Raw genomic sequence first — 17,629 nt, 5'->3', positions numbered from 1 at the left:
GCCATAGAAGATTTTAGGGAGAGCCATGTTTTATTGAAATAAAATATATCTATATCTATTTATATAAAGTAGATTAGTTATTAATTTTGTGGTATAAACATATTAAGTTTTTTCAAAAATATAAAACAAGGTAATTTATGCAGCAAGGTAATTTCCCTGTGTAGACTGTCAACTCTTTGAATCCCAGGGCCCTATCTGTCTCTCTGAGTTTACTGTGTATTCTAGAGACTACATCAATATTACCTGCTTGCCTGACAAGTGGTGTCCCAAATACAAGCCATTTTCCTTTCAAGAGTGCCCGTGTAGCTGGAAAGATTTCCTCCCCTAAAACTTATCTGAAATTCAAGTCTTCCTGAAGGGTTATTCAAGGAAGAGAAATTAAATACCCCCTCTTCTTCCTACTCTGAGCCTCTTTCTTGATGGCCAGACAACCCTGACAGTGTAGAAGTTTCCATCTCATTTACCTTTCCTTCTCCCAGTTCCCTCCCCTTTATTTATTTATTTTTTTCCTTCCAAGGCGCTTCCTGCCTGGAAACAAAAGATTGGTCCCCAGTAGCCCACTCAGGGTGATTTTAGTTTGATGCTCGTCCTCTGATTGGCCTATGTACTGCGCAGAGCCCAGGTGATGTCATAGCAGAGAAGGGCTGGGGAGCGGTTGCGGAGCTGGGAATCTACCTCTGGCTGGCAACTGTCAGAGGCGGGGCTTCTGAGGTCTTGTGTAGGGTGCTGCAGCTTTCCCTTGCCTAGAGCAAGGGTGCGGGTCCGGGAGGGGGGTCGGGGGTGGGGGGCGGGGAATTGGCTGGGCATGAAGCAGCGGCTATAGCCACGGGTTGTGGCTCGGCAGCCGCGCTATTCCGCTATCGCCAGCGCCAGCGCTCTGAGATAGAGGAAAGGTCTTGACAGGTTGGCTGGACCAGTGGCAGGTAAATCCACTTATGGCACTTGGCTCACTCAGGGGAGGGGGCGGCGGCTGGGCATTAATTTTAGGCGGCTGGGAAGATTTTCTTCCTTCCTTCTTTGATCCCCCTCTGGCTCTTAAGGCGTTCCAGCCTTGAATCCCTGATGTGGCTCCTAAGGAGTCCTGAGACCTAGGATGCTATTTGCAGGATCTCTGGTCCGGAAAGCAGACAAGTGGGTGTGTCGGGGCCTTTCCCCAGGGCTTGGGCTCCTTCGCTGGTTCAAGCCTTATACATCCATAATGGGCTGGAGGCAAAATCCATCCCCAAACTATGTCAGCCTGTAAATCCTATGACTTCTATGAGCTGGCTCCACCAGCCACTGTTGCTGGGATGGAAGTTCCCACCCCTACCTCCAGGGGGCGGGTGTGTGTCTGTGGCCTAGCAAGTCCCTTAGAGGAAAAGCCAGACCTGAACAAACAAACAAACAAAAATGACTATTTTTAAAAGGGGCGCCTTTCCCCCTTTCATTATTTTTTTCTTATTCTCTTGCCCCCCCCCCCCTTCTTTTTTTGGTGGGGAGGGGAAGGTAATGGCAGGAGGACTCTCTTCTCCTGTGGGGTTTGGAATTATGGAATAATGTCCCTAAAAAGCCTTGGGTTCCTCAGTTGGCCTTTGTCTTTGTCTGGGGAGAAGAGTCATTAGATCCAGTGGCTCTCCCTTCCTTGTCCTCCTCAGCTTGCAGGGGCATTGTCCTTAATTTTTGAACTGTATTTGGCAAGATTACTGCTGTACTTTTGGGCAGATTGAATATTTTACAATCTTGACCTCAGCAGGTTTTCCTTCCTGAGTTGGTGGTAGAGGGGTGGGGTGGGGTATATCAGGAGGCTGTGCCAGAAGGAAGGGAGCCAGAGGCTCCACTAGGGTTTTTGTTTTGTTTTGTTTTTGGTCCCACCTTCCAGAATCCAGTACCAGACTCTGGACTTGAGGGTTCTGGACTATGGTCTGTAGAAGTGAAGGAGAGAAGGGTGAGTGGGTTGGCTTTGGGAAGCACGAAAGGGGAGGTTATAGCACTATTTTTTAAAAATGGCTTTCAGCAGGGAAGCCTTTAGCCATTTTAGTCTTGCCCCCCTCATGGTTTTGCAGACTCAAATCCAGGTCAACTGTATGGCTGTCTGAAGTGCTGCAACAGAAGGAAATCCATTCCTATTGGCGATAACACTGTGGCCCTGTTCTGAGACGACTGATGTATAAAGGTCAGTGCAGTTTTCACTGGACTATTTGCAAAATTACAATTGGGTAGGTCTGTGATTTGGTACTTAAGTCCCCTAATCAGAGGCATCTTTGGGCAAAGGGACTTAATATGGTAATGAATGATTAATAGGCAAGTGCTTGGAGAGACAGCTGTGTAAGCCTCTGTTTCTGAATACAAATGTTGTAACCCATTCCCCTATGAAAGAGGCAAAGTGAAAAGATGTATGCTGGGTAAAAGATGACAGCTGATAATTTAGAGGACAGAGGGACCTTGATATGTCAAAGACCAGACCCTTCAAGCTGGCAAGTGGGCCTTGTAGGATAAACCTAACAGAAAAAGGAGATTCAGTTGGGATACAGGTGCAGGAAATTGGCCACAATACCCTAAAGCACATGTGTCAAACACAAGGCCCGCGGGCCAAATCCAGCCCGCCAGGCCTTGCAATGTGACCCGCACCGCGCTGTCATCACTGCACTCCGCTGTCAGTTTATGACATTGTCAGTTTATGACTGTTCAGTAAACCATTCGGCCCGCGATTTAGGCTGGATTTTAGATTTTGGCCCCTTCTCTGATTGAGTTCGACACCCCTACCCTAAAGGATGTTCTAACCAATCCCACAGGTTACAGACTTTTTGGGTGGAGATAGAAATGGTATACAGAGCAAACAAGCTTGCTGAGGTCTTTGAAGGTAGAGCAGTGGACATGACAGGTTAGGGAAAATAAGAATAATTGTGAGGCCGAGACCGGTTTGGCTCAATGGATAGAGCATCGGCTTGGGGACTGAAAGGTCCCGGGTTCGATTCTGGTCAAGGGCATTTACATGGGTTGCGGGCACATCCCCGGTAGGGGGTGTGCAGGAGGCAGCTGATCGATGATTCTCTCTCATCGATGTTTCTAACTCTGTATCCCTCTCTCTTCCTCTCTGTAAAAAATCAATAAAATATATTTTTTTTAAAAAAGAATAATTGTGAGGATGGGGAAGTGCTGTACCTATTAGAGACTCTGCTATTAGGAGGTCGGAGACTAAGCTACTATGAGGTCAAAGTGAGTAGCAGTGTGAAGCTCAGTTGGTTGAAGCTTCATTCAGATATGCCAAGGTTGCAGGTTTGATCCTCGGTCAGGGCACATACAAGGGTCAATCAGTGAATGCATAAATAAGCAGAACAACAAATCTATGCCCCCCCCTCTCTCTCTCTCTCTCTCTCTCTCTCTCTCTCTCTCTCTCTCTCTCTCTCTTTCTCTCTCTCTCCCAAATAAAAAAAAATTAAAAAATAAAGATCTAGAATCCAGAGTAGGTAGGTAAAAAGAAAGTGATAGAAGAAAAAATCATTGTCTTACCAGGACCTCAAAAACTCTGATTCACCTGGTAGGATGGGGAATTTTGTGGTTGAGGTTCCTGTAGCTCAGCCCAGACTTAAAGGGAAGATATCTCAATATTTAGGGAATCAATAGCATTCCCACCCATGTAACCCACCTTTGGGATCAAGTTACTTCTGATCAAGGGAAGAAGAACATCCACAGGTGCAGCTCAACAACCAGCTTTTACCTCCTGGGTAGGGAGAGGGAATGGAGGGGCAGGGACCCAAAGGGGACTGGAGAAGCTTTGAATCTGTTTGAGAGAGGTAGGTTGATTGCTTTTACATGGGAGTATCAGGCCTTTGCTCCAGGTATAGGGGTATCTGCCTGTACTGAAAACAAAATTAAAAAAATAAATAAAATAAAAGCCCTTATTTCAAGGCAGGGGCCCATAGGACCCAGTGTAGGCAGAAGGACGGTGAAAACAACTATACTAGAAGGTAAGTGCAGCTCTCGAGGCATCTGGGGTGCAGCTAATGCTTCAGCTGCACTGTTTTTCTCCAACCTCTCCATTTGCCAGGAATTAGGTGGTTTCCTCTGCAGGGCCTGGGGTGGACTCCCCTGCCAACTAGGCACTAGGAGACTTTTCCAGCAGGGAGCAGGAAAAGGCATGCAGGGCCTGAGTTCTCCATTTCAGGAGTGAAGCCCTAGCCTGGGAACCAGTAACAACCAAACCAGACATGTAGTATCTGATATAGAGGTAACAATCAAACAAACCCCAAGGTCTAGCAGTATGTTTCCATTTCCCCACAAGAAATGTGTCACTTCTTATCTTGTTCTGTGACTTTGGAAGGTATGTGCATTTACATATGAGGTGATTACTAGTATTACTAATACATACAGCCTAACTGTGAGTTTAATTGGAAATGTTAATCAGTGTCTGATTTGCACATTCAGTCAATTATCTGAGGGTTGGGGCAATCTGTGCTGTACCCAGGGGATATGATGTAGGCATAGCTATCTCTAGGTCTGCGGGTGGAAAGCAAATTGTGAGAGGTGAACCTTAAAGACTGGAAATAGATGAACAATATTCTGGTAGAGAATGGAAATCATTCCAAAGGCATGGCCACAGAGAGGGAGACTGATCCCTGAGATGTAATAGAATGGTATTGGAGGCCACACAGTGGAGGTGGAGGCTAGCTAGTGTTTCACTGTGAGATGGGAGGGGACTGGATTTGGAGAAGTAAGTTTTATAAGGACTAGAGTATCAGGATCTGGTGTGGAATGAATCCTGGGAATCAGAAGTCAGGCATTCTGGTCTGAGTGTTTGTACCTCAGTTTTCTTGTCTTTCAAATGGTGTGGTTTGGGGGAGGTGCTTTCTAAAATAATTGTGACATTTTAGGAAGTAGGTCCATTTGTTTTGGTAATAAAGGCAGGCCTGCTAAAGGACAGCCCTCTCCCCTAAAATTACCCCTTCTTAATCAGTCTTTTCTGTATCCTCTCCATTTGAGGGGAAACAGTACAAAACACATCTGCAACCCCTAAACACATTTAATCTCTTCACCAGTATGACTACACTTTTGTTTTGCGTGAATGGTGAAAATTGGGAAAAGAGAAGTCCAAGTGGAGAATCTGCTAAGGACTCTATAATCAAGCCCACAAAAAGGTCTCTGGGGATCTTATATGGTGGGGATACAGAGATTCACCAGTGACTCTGAGTCTCAAAAGAGAAGGCCTTGGGGTAAGGGTGAATGAAAGACCTGGCTTGGGTATGGATCTTTTCCCTTTTATCTTTCTCCCTCATCTCTGAGCCAGACAGAATTTTTGGGAATTTTGCAACCCTCAAGGGACCTACCCCTAACAATCAGCACAGTCACGCCCTCTAGTGACCTCAATGGAGACACCTTTGTCAGAACTCCCCATACATTCATTCCTTAGCCCAGCTCTGGTGCTAGTGCTAATCCTTGTGCAGCTCTTAGCCTCTGTGGAGAAGGGCTCCAGTTCTTCCAATTGGCCTGAAGAAGAAACTCAGGTGCAGCTGTGGCTTCTTGTAGGCCTATCTCATATATGGATGGGGCTGGGAATTGAGAGAAGGAGCCATCCCCTCCACCTCCAATGCCCAGTTTCCTTCTTAGAGGCTGAAAAAGGCTTCAGAATTATTTCAGTGCTGGTACAGGCACTCGCCACTGGAGAATTCTGTAGTAGAAAGAGTGGTTGTCTGCAGCTTCTCTCATTCCATCACTAACAAAGTGGCAGCCCTAGTCCCCATATAGAGATGCTGACAGGAAGCTGGAATGCAGTAAGTCTGGGGTGTTAGTAAGTAGAAGATGTGTGCATTGATCCCTATATCAGGTCCAGTAGGAGGCCTGAGCCACAGGTGAACACACAAGACAGTAGAGACATGCAACATGATACAGGCATACAATGTGGCATAGGCATATGGAACACGATATGGATTGGCTACATGATACACACACACACTGCATGGAATAGATACAATACACATACAACACAGTAAAGACCCACAGCATGGACACAATACAGTACTGACATGATACACATACACAAAACAATATAAACATGACTGCACATGTACCAAACATAATACAGACTTGATATACACACAACACAATATAGATATAATTTGGCACACACCCAAAATGGTATAGGAACACAAGGCACATAACTTGGTATAGGGAGCAGCACAGATATATACTCTACCCACCATACTGTTCTCACTCAGGACATGCCCCCAGACCTACAGGAGGAGTATAGCCATCAAGTGGAGTCCTGTGTCCTGCCAGTGGCATCTGCACTGGCTCCAGCTGTGCAACTGATGGATTTGAGGCAGGCTGCATGGAGTGAATAAGTGAAAGAAGGGATGTGGAGGCAGGCCTAAGGAAATCTCTGGATGTTATGCAGAAACCTGGAGGTGCATAGTTAGTACAGGTGCATTTCCCACTTCCTCTACGTCTTCTAGCAACTGTTCCCAACCTCTACCCCCCATGGATGATGTGTGCTGCCTTCCTGGGAGTAACCCTCAACTCTGAGGATAGGCAAGGCTTTATTTTTGTGTTCATCCTTCTTGAGCCCTCTTAAAGCCCCAATCCTATTTGGAGCTTTGACAGCCCTCACTTCTCCACCCCACCCACCTCACCCCCATGCAGGATGAGCTCTTGCAGTGAAGGAGGCTGCAGACACACCACTCAGCTGCAAAGTGGGTGGGATTTGGAAAGGCTCTGGAGTGTGCATGTGGGCAGTATTAAGGGAGTGCCAGGGCTCCTGGGGGACAGATGTGCTCTGTAGTCTTGCCAGGAACAAGTGGAAGACCTGGGGTATGGCTTGGTCTTCTTAGTCAAGAAGGTGGTATTGTGGGAATCAAGGGAGCTTTTCTTGGCTCCCCGAGGCTCTAAATTTGCTATGTCCACTTTTAGATATTCAACCAACCATCTGTCCATCAAACCATCCCTGACTTTTGGCTTAGGACCCTATGTATTCTGGTATCCTCTAATAGCATGTGTGCTAGCCTGGATCTGGCTTTATTGGGAGTTGTGTATAATGCTCCTTTTTTTTTGAAGACTGCTTTTCTTTGAGGACAAACACCATGGAGAGAAAGGGGACAGGATAGGAAGGATTGCAGAGCTTGGGAAGTTTGGTCTCCTCCTTGAGAGTACTAAACCCTTGAGAGACTCAAGTGAATGTGTGGAAAGGCAGAAAAGGGAAGATTTAAAAAGACTCCATCTCCTTCAAAGTTGGACATGAAAACCTCTGTTCGGAAGATATGGTGAGTTGCCATACACACGCAAAATAAAAATAAAAACCCAAGTATATATTACCCAATAAAATATTGGGAAGATTGTAAAAGATATCCCTGTGATGGAGATAGGGGAAAGCAAAGAGAATTTTGAATTAGGATCAGAAGCTGAGGGCATCAGCAGCTGTGAGATGACTTTAGAATGTTTCCCACCCTAGTGGAGCTTGTTGAGAAGGAAAATGGAAATGGATGTGGCCACTTGGAGTTGAGGAATGCTCAGGGTGCCAGGTCTTCAGGAAGTTCAGGTATCATCACAACCCACCTGAATTCCCTATAATCTCTCAGTTTTCCATGGTATACTGGACTATGCCACCTCCATTAAATATGCAAATATTTTACATCTGTCATACTTGATTTAGTCCTCCCAATGCTTATCCAAGGTAACGAGGGTAGGTCTGGTGCTTGGGGGTTGGATGAGGGAGTAGTAATAGGTGGGGAAAGAAATTCCCGCTCCCCCACAATGCTTCTCTTGGCAGGTTTTCCCCAAGAAAGAGCAGCTGAGTCCTTGCATCTTGTGACAGCTGGTATACCCAGCCCTGAGTTCCTCGGAGCTGAAGGCACCCTGGTCCCTTCTCATGGGCAGCATCCACCCATGCTAAGGTCCAGCAGCGGTGGTGGTGTGAGGTGAGTAATGGATTCTAGGGCAGGGAGTTAGGGATCTCTAAGCCAAGGTAAATGCCACCTTTTCACCAGAGCTCCCACTTAGGAAGCTTTCACTGGAGACCCCAATTAGGCCTCATCAGCCAGGCCCCATGGCATGGCCCCTTCTTTCTGTACAGCTTCCCTTGGTTTCTTGGTTCCCCCATCTCTAATATGAGAATGGCACTCTTGACCTACATACTAGTGAGAGTAGTAGAAATAAACAGTTACTAGCAAATCCTTCATTAATGTCAGGCTCTATCTAAGAGTTTTAGTGTAACACAGACCTGCTTCCCATCAAGCTTTCATTTATTTTCCCCCTGCTTTCCTGATGCTGAAGTTGCAATGCAGCTACATGCCACAAATTTACCAATTGGTACCTATAACTTTGACTATCTCACTACCTCAAAACTTTAATTTCACCTGCTTATTTAAAGTGTAACTTCCAACCCAATCATCCTAACTTCTTAACTTAAACCTTCCAGAACCTTCTTTCTGCCTTCCCATCCAAACAGGGAATATTTCCTTCTCCTGCTCTCCATCAACACTTGAGAGAAGGTAGAGCAGTTAGTATATACATTTAATAATTCATTTAATAACTCATCCTGGCATGTAGTATAGTTCATTCTTCTCTACTGTCTAAAATAATTCTTGCATGGCTTCTGCAGTATTCATCTTGGCAGGTAAACTATGCTTTAAGCTCTTCAAGGGTAGGGACTAGATCTCACAGTTTTCTAGTCTCTCACAAGTGCCTGACAGCTCCCCAGCAGCTTTTTAATTTGGGCCTCTCCCTCTTCTTCTCTACTTCTTTTGGGTTTATTGGCCTGACTCTCTGATGATCTCCCTGTCTCTTTACCGCTCAAGCATCTGTTATAACTTCATCTGTTATGGCTTCTCCATCTGTTCTTCTTTTGCTATGTGCTGCAGTCCAGGCACCTGTTTGTATCTTACTGTCTCTTTGCTTTTCTAGCTGTTCTTCTGTCTGTCTTTTGTCAGTTACTTACGCATCTCTCATATTGCCCAAGTCAAAAACAAACGACCAAAATAAAAATAAAAACCCAAGAGAAAAACAAACTAAACAAAAAACAAAGAATATGCAATCCAATTCCCTTTCAAACTGAGCCTGTCCTGAGCCTAAAGAACAAAGGAAAACTGTGGCTCAGCGACAGGTGTTTATGTGATGCCTTCTCATGAAGGGGAAGCTCCAGAGTTTCAGCTGTGAAATGAAAGGTATGAAATTACAGCCTTGGTGATATTGATGCATTAAACTTTCTAGAGATGCTCTGGTAGAGGATCCTCTGCAGATCTTGAACAACAGAAGGTAACTAGAACTGGCTAAAATAAGAAGTGAGCCATGGGTCTCTCATGGGTATTTTATGACAGCTGCAATAATAATGTATTTATTGAGTAGCTACAGTTTCTAGCACTGTACTACACATTTTACTTGCATGAGTCAATTTGATTCTACAGTAACTCTACAAAGTAGTATGTTTTTCTAATAGTTACTATATTTCTTTCTTATTATAAAAGTGCTATTATCTCAAAGTACGTATTATTATCACTGTTTTACCCATGAGGAGACAGAGGTTGAGAGGTGCTATGTAACTTTCTGTAACTGAACACATATGACTTTGGGAGGAGATACTTCCTGGAGAATTCCTCAGATTCCCAAATTATGTTGTTACCTTTCAGTGCTCATACACACTCTCACAAGCACACTTGCTTACTTGTAAATTCACATTTGCTTCTTTGACTCACACTTTTCACACTGAACACATTCATAGATGATCACTGTTATTCCTCCACCTTCACACACAATCATATTTATAAACCCACTATGTACAGGCAAATTCTTACTGCTTCATTCATATTTAGATTCATATTTTCATGCTGATACACATTCACACTTGCCATATATCCTATCTCATGTTCTCACTCACTCATACCTTTATGTTTTCTTAAATTCTGACACACAGTCATCCTTAAGTCTAAAATTCCTACACAATTATACATATTCTATGCACAAATACATACTTTCTCTGGTTATTTCTCATAGATATACATATGTTCAATTTCTATCACTCCAACACATTTTCACTATCACTATTTACTCCTCATATAAACAATTTATAACTCATCACAGTGATACATACATGTGCATGCATACCCATGTGTTCACATTTATACTTGCTGACACCTATAAAAACAACCCCACCCATTAAACCTTTATACTTTATTACATACTCTTATATACTCAGCACTGACACAATATTCCTATCCTGTCACATTTACTCATAATCACACTTACACAAAGAAACTTGTTTTATTACATATTATTTGGTTACATATTTACATTCCTATTCTCACTGAGGCATAATTGCACTCTTCACCAAACTCAGCATATATAATCACAAACACACTCACTTTCATAAGTTCATCCATTTTCACTGAGACACATACCCCTACCCTCACACTCATACACAATTACATACACACAATTGCAGTCACCTTAATTCACAATCATACATACATATGGTCACTCACATTCAGTACCCACAAAAATTAACATTCACACACAGTTACACTGCACACACAGGCTTACATACTTACATTTTCACATATTCTCACATTCAGAACTGCACACTTAAAATCATACCCTTCCACACATCCTCGTGTCGGCACAGTCATACTTCCTGACACTCATGTCCATTCACATGTACACTCTCTCATACACCAATTCACATTTGTATATCACACATATTTACACTGGCACAATCACACTTTCCACACACTTACATTCTTATACATTCCTGGTCTCACACTGACACACCCTTACTCACCTTGGTATGTACATTCTCACCATTACACATGAATGACATGAATAGTCAATGACTCCATTTACCTTGGCATACACTAGAGCAACCCATGAAATTCAGTGTCTCAATAAACTTACAAGAATAAATATATACACTCACACAGATGTAGTCCACATAGACTGATCCTTACTCAGACTCACAGTCATCCTATCATATCCTCCCTTACACTGATACACTTGCTCACACTGACTCACACAGTCACTGATGCATAAATCACTGATTCTCATTTGACACACTCTCCTGAACTTCCACTGACTCTTACCTGGACTCTCAGATGGACACATCAACTCTGATACATACTCTCACTCAATCACTGAGATGATCCCACTGACCCACTTTTACTCAAAAATGCTTATAGTGACCTACACTCTCATTCTCACACCCATATATATTTTGCCAAACTCTTATACATGCCCCATACTGATATTGCCACATTCACATGCTTTTCACTGACACACACTCTGTAATACACCCAATTACAGGTAATCCTACCTAATAAAAGAGTAATATGCAAATTAACCATCACTCTACACCCACCAGCCATGCCCACCAGCCAATCAGAGTGGGTATACAAATTAACCTAAACCAATATGGCTGCAGCCACAGAGAGCAGTTGAGAGGCTTGGGTTTCCCAGGAAATAGAGGAAGCCAAACTTTCCACACACCCTGGCCGGCCCAGGCCTCCACTCAAGGATACAAAGTTTCAATTATAGAAGATAAATCCTAAGAAAAATGGTGGCAGCCACGGAGCTGGAGAGGATAGGCTATGGTTGCCCCCAGCAATGGAGAAAGCCAAGCTTTCCACCTGCCCTGGCCAGCCTAGGCCTCCACTCAAGGATACAAAGTTTCAATTATAGAAGGTAAACAAATCCAAACAGATATGGCAGCAGCCATGGAGCAAGCAGGAGGCTTGGCTTTGCTCCAGGCTGCAAAGTTTCAATTGTAGAAGGTAAATAAATTCCAGATACCAGGGCCTCTGCTTGGGTCACCAGGGGGTGTGGCCCACCTGCAATCCACCACAGGCCCCTTGCCCAGGCCACCCCACACCCCAAGGGAACCCCCACCCTGATCTGGGACAATCTTCAGGATAAACCAGCTGGCCCCCACCCATGCACCAGGCCTCTATCCTATCTAATAAAAGAATAATATACAGATTGAGCATCACTCCAACACACAAGATCAAGATAGCTGCCCCCATGTGGTCAAAGATCCTGCCCCCATGTGGACACAAGATGGCCACCACAAGATGGCCAGCAGGGGAGAGCAGTTGGGAGGCATTGGGCCTGCAAGGGAGAGCAGTTGAGAGGGACCAGTTCTGCAAGGGAGGGCAGTTGGAGGCAATCAACACTGCAGTGGAGGGCAGTTATGGGTGACCAGGCCGGCAGAGGAGGGAAGTTGGGGGCAAACAGGCTGGCAGAGGAACAGTTAGACATCAATCAGGCTGGCATAGGAGTGGTTAGGGGGTGATCAGGCTGGTAGGCAGAAGTGGTTAGGGGCAATCAGGAAGGCAGGAAGGCCAGCAGTTGGGAGCCAGCAGTCCTGGATTGTGAGAGGGATGTCCGACTGCCCTTTTAGACCAGATCCCAGCCTTTGACCACATGGGGGCAGCTATCTTGACCACATATGGGATCGGGTCTAAACAGGCAGTTGAACAACCCTCTTAGGAGGGGTCCCAGATTGGAGAGAGTGCAAGCTGGGTTGAGGGACACCCCCCAACCTGTGCATGAATTTTGTGCATCGGGCCTCTAGTACTTTATAATCACAGTTGTCACTCTTTTTTCCTACTTGCACTATTATTATCCTTCTCCCTGCTAAAAGGCTTCCCAATAACCTGTGGCCAATGAAAAAGAATGGGAACTAGATCTTTCCTGAGCAGAAAGGAGTGAAATTTATGTATAGGATTTAAAAGAGAAAGCAGAAACACACATATCAAGTTTTATATCCTTTTGCAAGTTTCCTCTTACAGAAATCATCTCTAATAGAACCTTACTCAGTACTATCCAAAAGAGGTTGGGATTTAGATGTTTTTTGGTTTTTTTTAAAGGAGTTTATAGCTAAACTTGCTACCTCATCTCTCTTCCAAGGGGAGGGAAAGGTGAAGAATGTGTTTCTTTATGTACTCAATGTTTTCCTATTCTAAAGTGTGTCTCCAATTTGTGTTTATGCTCTGAAATTACCTGTGGATTATACTTATGGAAGAACAGTCCTACTACAAGCAGGCACCTCTGATCTAGCAGGTCTATTTTTAATTCTTTAACCCAGGAACATGAAATTAAAGAAAGAGAAAGAAAAGATGATAGCAAGATGATAAAATAAATTTTATTGTGCATGTGCATCCACAGACCCCACTGGAATTTGAACAGCTGTAACCAACAAGTTAACAGAGAAAATTTATCAAGAATCTTGGATAAAGACAAACTAAAAATCTTCCTTGCACTGCAGACAGACTGTAGATTTCCCTGTAAGAGAAAAAGAAGCACAAAATCCAGGAGTGAACTAGTAGTCCAGAAGACTTGTGCCAGAGCCATGTGCCCTCCCAGTTCCCTAGCAGAGATTTGGAAACATGAAAGCTCCTTGTAGCAATTTCTTTAGCCCATGGATTCTGCTGTAGTCTCTCAATAACAATGAGTACAAAATAGGACTAATCCACTATGTGATATGGGTTTTGGCATACCCTGTGGAAATGCTTATACTCCGGAATAGCACCTACCACCCCAAAAATCTGGCATTAGATTGAAAATGTATTTGATAACAGACACCACATCATCTTACTTAGTTTGGATTCCCAATGCCAATTATAATGTCAGACCCAGAGCAGCTACTTGTAAATATCAGTTAATAAACTGAAAGGGTTATGTGGACAGCAACATGTTGTCATGACAGGTGCAGTGCGTCTCTTCCTCATTCTTAGAATTCCAATGGCATTACCAGTATAGATGGACACTCTTCAATAGTCTTCACATAGTGCTAGGCCCAGATGAAGATTCAAATGGGTGAAAGAAACATACTCTGCCCTTGAGTTATTTCATTTGAGTAAGAAAGATGAAGTCACTGTGAAACAGTAGAATAAGACAACAGTCTTTAAATTTGGTATTAGAAAAATCATCATCATGTAATTCAGTGACCTTCAGGCTCCAAAGGGCTTGAGGGCCAATGAGTTGTTGAGAACAGCAGTCAAAATATAAGTAAATCACTTCCCAAAGCAAAGTTCCTTGTAGACATCTTGCTAAGCACAGGGCTGTGCCATCTTTCCAGCAAATTCTGTAAAATATCCCTTTGTCACTATGCTTAAGGTAGGGGAATTAAAATGAACTACAGACCTTGATGAAAATTTTGTACCTACATGAGGAAACAGTTTAGAGAGTAGCCTGGCCAATTTACATTTGATAGTTTCTGTTGATATACCAAGATTAACCAAAAATAATTTATATAATTTACAGGATTGGCTGAATTTTAGGAAGGGAAAATGCACCTGCCTGAATTCACTTGAATGCAGTGAAAAGTGCTAAGTGGTGACACACACCCCTTTGTATTTATATATTTTATACTTTTCAAAACATTTAATAACTCATTCATCCATTATGATAGTGACATTAAGAACCAAACTTCTTAGCTATGTAACTTTGTTTGAGTCAGTTATTTATCCCCCCTAATTCTCAATTTCCTCATATGTAAAGTGGGCATGACACTAATAACATCTATATCATATATATGCCTAATATGCAAAGTGTCTCCTTGGGAGTTCCACTGGGAGACAGGGAGTTCAATCACTTGTTATGATATGTGCTGACCACTAGGGGTCAGTATGGAACATGGCAAGCGACCAAGGGTGGCAGTGGACCAGCAGGGCAGGGGAGGTGGCAGTGGCAGGGTGCTGAGGAAGTGAGGGAAGGAGGAGGGGGGAAGGTGGGGGTGAGGGAGCACCATGTATGCAGTGGCAGCATGCGGGCTGGCACTGAGGGAAGGCAGAGGTGTAGAGGCAGGGAGTCGGGGAATCTGATTGGCCCTGATCACTGGCCAGATCTACCCATTCATGAGTTTTGTGCACTGGGCCTCTAGTTGAGTTATAATGAGGATGAAATTAGATTTATGAAAACATTTAGCACAATGTCTGGCCTATAGTAAGTGATCTTCAAATTATATATCTTAGTTTTATCCTTACCACACTCTTTAAGATAGGTGCCTTCAAAGGGATATAATCTTATGATAACAGAGAGACAGTATGGCTCTTTGCAGCCAAAGACCCCGTTTTTATAGCACGTGTTCCTTTAACTATTTTTGCTTAACCAAAAGCTAGGAGTCAGTGCTCATTCCCACATAGGAAGATGAATGAAAAACAGCATTAACCCAGGGGATTTCCTCAATTCCTTTCATTTTATTACATGTTTATCTGGCCATTGCAGCAATGTTTCTTGTTAATTTAAATGTCCCCTTTAGTTCTCCAATGTTCCTCTTAAAATAGTGAAGCTCTCACTGTTGTCACCTTAATTTGCTGATACAGAAACTTGAGAGGATGAATAGAAGAGACTGCTGATGCTGGTAGTGGTACCATTCACCATCAAAAGTCAAGGCATGTGTATGATTCTGTTCCTGCTGCTAGAGCAAGCATGTCATACTCAAAGGCTAACATGGGCAAAATAAACAAGGTTTAAGTTTATGTGCACCCCCCAAAAAACAAAACCTTCAATTTTTATAGAAATGTAGGTTTATTTCCATAGAGATATGCTGAATAAAAAGGGCTGAAATAGATGAGTAATTGTTATCATAAAATAATAGAACATTTTAATAAAATTAATATTTTTTCTTGAACATTAACTTACCAGACACGGAATAAACTGCACAAATTAATAAGCATAATGCAAATAAACCTACTTTTCTTGTTTTCTGAAAGCGAAATATTTCCTGTTGCACACAACAAACAAGTCAGTCCAAGACTAATGACATGGTAATCGGCTGCTAAACTATTCACTGTTAGTATTAGTGGAGAGAAATTATGTGCCTGTGCATAAGGCACATAAGGGGAATTAATGCAACATGATTATAGTAATCAGTCATTAGTGAACGTTGTAGTTTGTTATTAATAGTTATGTATAACAGGATATTGTAAAAATTAAGTTATATTTTTTATTAAAATGTTTCTTATATTGTTATATTTTCTGAACTGCAAAAATATTCATTGTGAGCCAGGAGTCTGACAAGCTCATGCTAGAGTAATGCCAAATGTTTGGAGTCTGGGACATGCATTATGAAATGGCTCAGTGGAGAGCTGGACACATGGACTAAAGATATTAAACTAACAAGTTGAACCTTACTCCCATGCTGATGGTCTCCAAATTAATGTCATATTGCCAAAAATAAAACATGTTGGAACCACTGTTATTATATTTGTATTTGCTGTATTAATATTACTTTATTTATTGAGCGGAATGTGAATTGACATTTCCTTCAGTTTTTCATTACTTGCTATGTAATTTAGTACTCTCAAAAACAAGATGCTTATATACATATTTGTTTTGCTTCCCACTAGATACTTTTACTGAGATATCAAATATTTTTCCATGATTATCCTCTCTTCTTTGTATATTGATTTATACAAAACTTACATATTTGCAGTCCATTTTGCATTACTTACTCTTTATAGAATATTTATTATTGTTTGTTGAGTCTATGAATTTTCTATAAAACTTATATGTGCAGTCCTATTGGCCAAAAGCAGAATAATGTGCTCTTATTATACTCTTGGGAATATTATCATATTACTGGTGATCCAATGACTGATAATACAAGTGGCCTCCAGGATAATTATATTTGTTATCATCACATCGACTTCATTGTTGTTTCTGATAATCCCATTTTATGCTACTTGTTTATGCTCATCTCAAAACAACAACAACAAAAAATAAACCACACACACTCACACACACACACAACAACAACAACAAAAACCAAAAATCAAACAAACAGAAACTGAGGCACTATTTTGTTTGGAACCAAAACAAAAACTAAAGGCTATACTGGAGATGTAATGTCCAGTATAGTGACTATAGTTGATAATACTGTATTGTATAATTGAAATTTGCTAAGAGAGAGTAGATCTTCTGTTTTTACTATACCAACAAAAAAGGTAACTATGTGAGGTGATGGATGTGTGAATTAGCTTGATTGTGGAAATTACTTCACAATGTGTACAAATATACCATCACATTGTACACCTTAAATATATATATATATATATATATATATATATATATATATATATATATATATATAAAATTTTCATTTGTCAATTATACCTCAATAAAGCTGATAATCACCTAAAGACTAAAAAAACACACAAAACCTTTAGGTCTACCAAACTCCTCTGGGGATCATAGGATAGAAATATATTTCCACCCAGATTTTCAATTAGAGTCCTGAGATCAGTTCATCACACTATGCCTAGCATCCTTTCCATTTTTGGCCAATGTCCAAAATAGAGGTCTCTCTTGAAATCTAGCTTTTCCTGTCTTTCTATTTCCATACTGTTTTTGCTTATTGTAACCTGTATCATTTTCTCAGTGTTATTTATTTTCAGAATTATTTCCATGTTGCTACAAGGAGAATTCCACTCCATGGGGGAAAAAGTCCCCAAGTCTTCAACCTTATGCATCTGCTACATAGTCACCTGAGTAAAACTTCTGAAATTCTAAGCTAATCTTGCTATTCTACTATTTGAAACTCCATCTGGATAAGAAGAGTCCAAACCTCAAAGAAAGGCTTAGAAGACCCTTCTTCATTTTGTCTCTACTGATCTTATATTTTTTTCCATCCATTCTCTTTGCCATAGTCACACCAAGTTTTCTGCAGTTCCTC

The 17,629-nt window shown here is 42.1% G+C and overlaps 1 protein-coding gene across 4 annotated transcripts in view; it reads left to right on the top strand.

The window, feature by feature from the left end:
• Window positions 1-17,629, top strand: part of PAK3 (p21 (RAC1) activated kinase 3) — a 393,551-nt gene that overhangs the window by 223,843 nt on the left and 152,079 nt on the right. Inside the window, exons 3-6 of one of the 4 annotated variants that reach the window (XM_084870469.1) lie at window positions 518-622; window positions 1,859-1,924; window positions 2,043-2,152; window positions 7,739-7,886. The exons of 2 other annotated variants lie outside the window; for them this stretch is intronic. The gene's annotated coding sequence lies outside the window, so the exon portion shown is untranslated. Of the gene's footprint in view, window positions 1-517; window positions 623-797; window positions 924-1,858; window positions 1,925-2,042; window positions 2,153-7,738; window positions 7,887-17,629 lie in introns of those variants that run through there. One more of the 4 variants, XM_084870470.1, reaches the window with a different exon arrangement.

Source organism: Pipistrellus hanaki (genome assembly GCF_964339955.1).
Source record: "Pipistrellus hanaki genome assembly, chromosome: X".
NCBI classification, from domain to species: domain Eukaryota; kingdom Metazoa; phylum Chordata; class Mammalia; order Chiroptera; family Vespertilionidae; genus Pipistrellus; species Pipistrellus hanaki.
The sequence above is the reverse complement of the archived record's forward strand: the minus strand, read 5'-3'. Positions and strand labels throughout refer to the sequence as shown.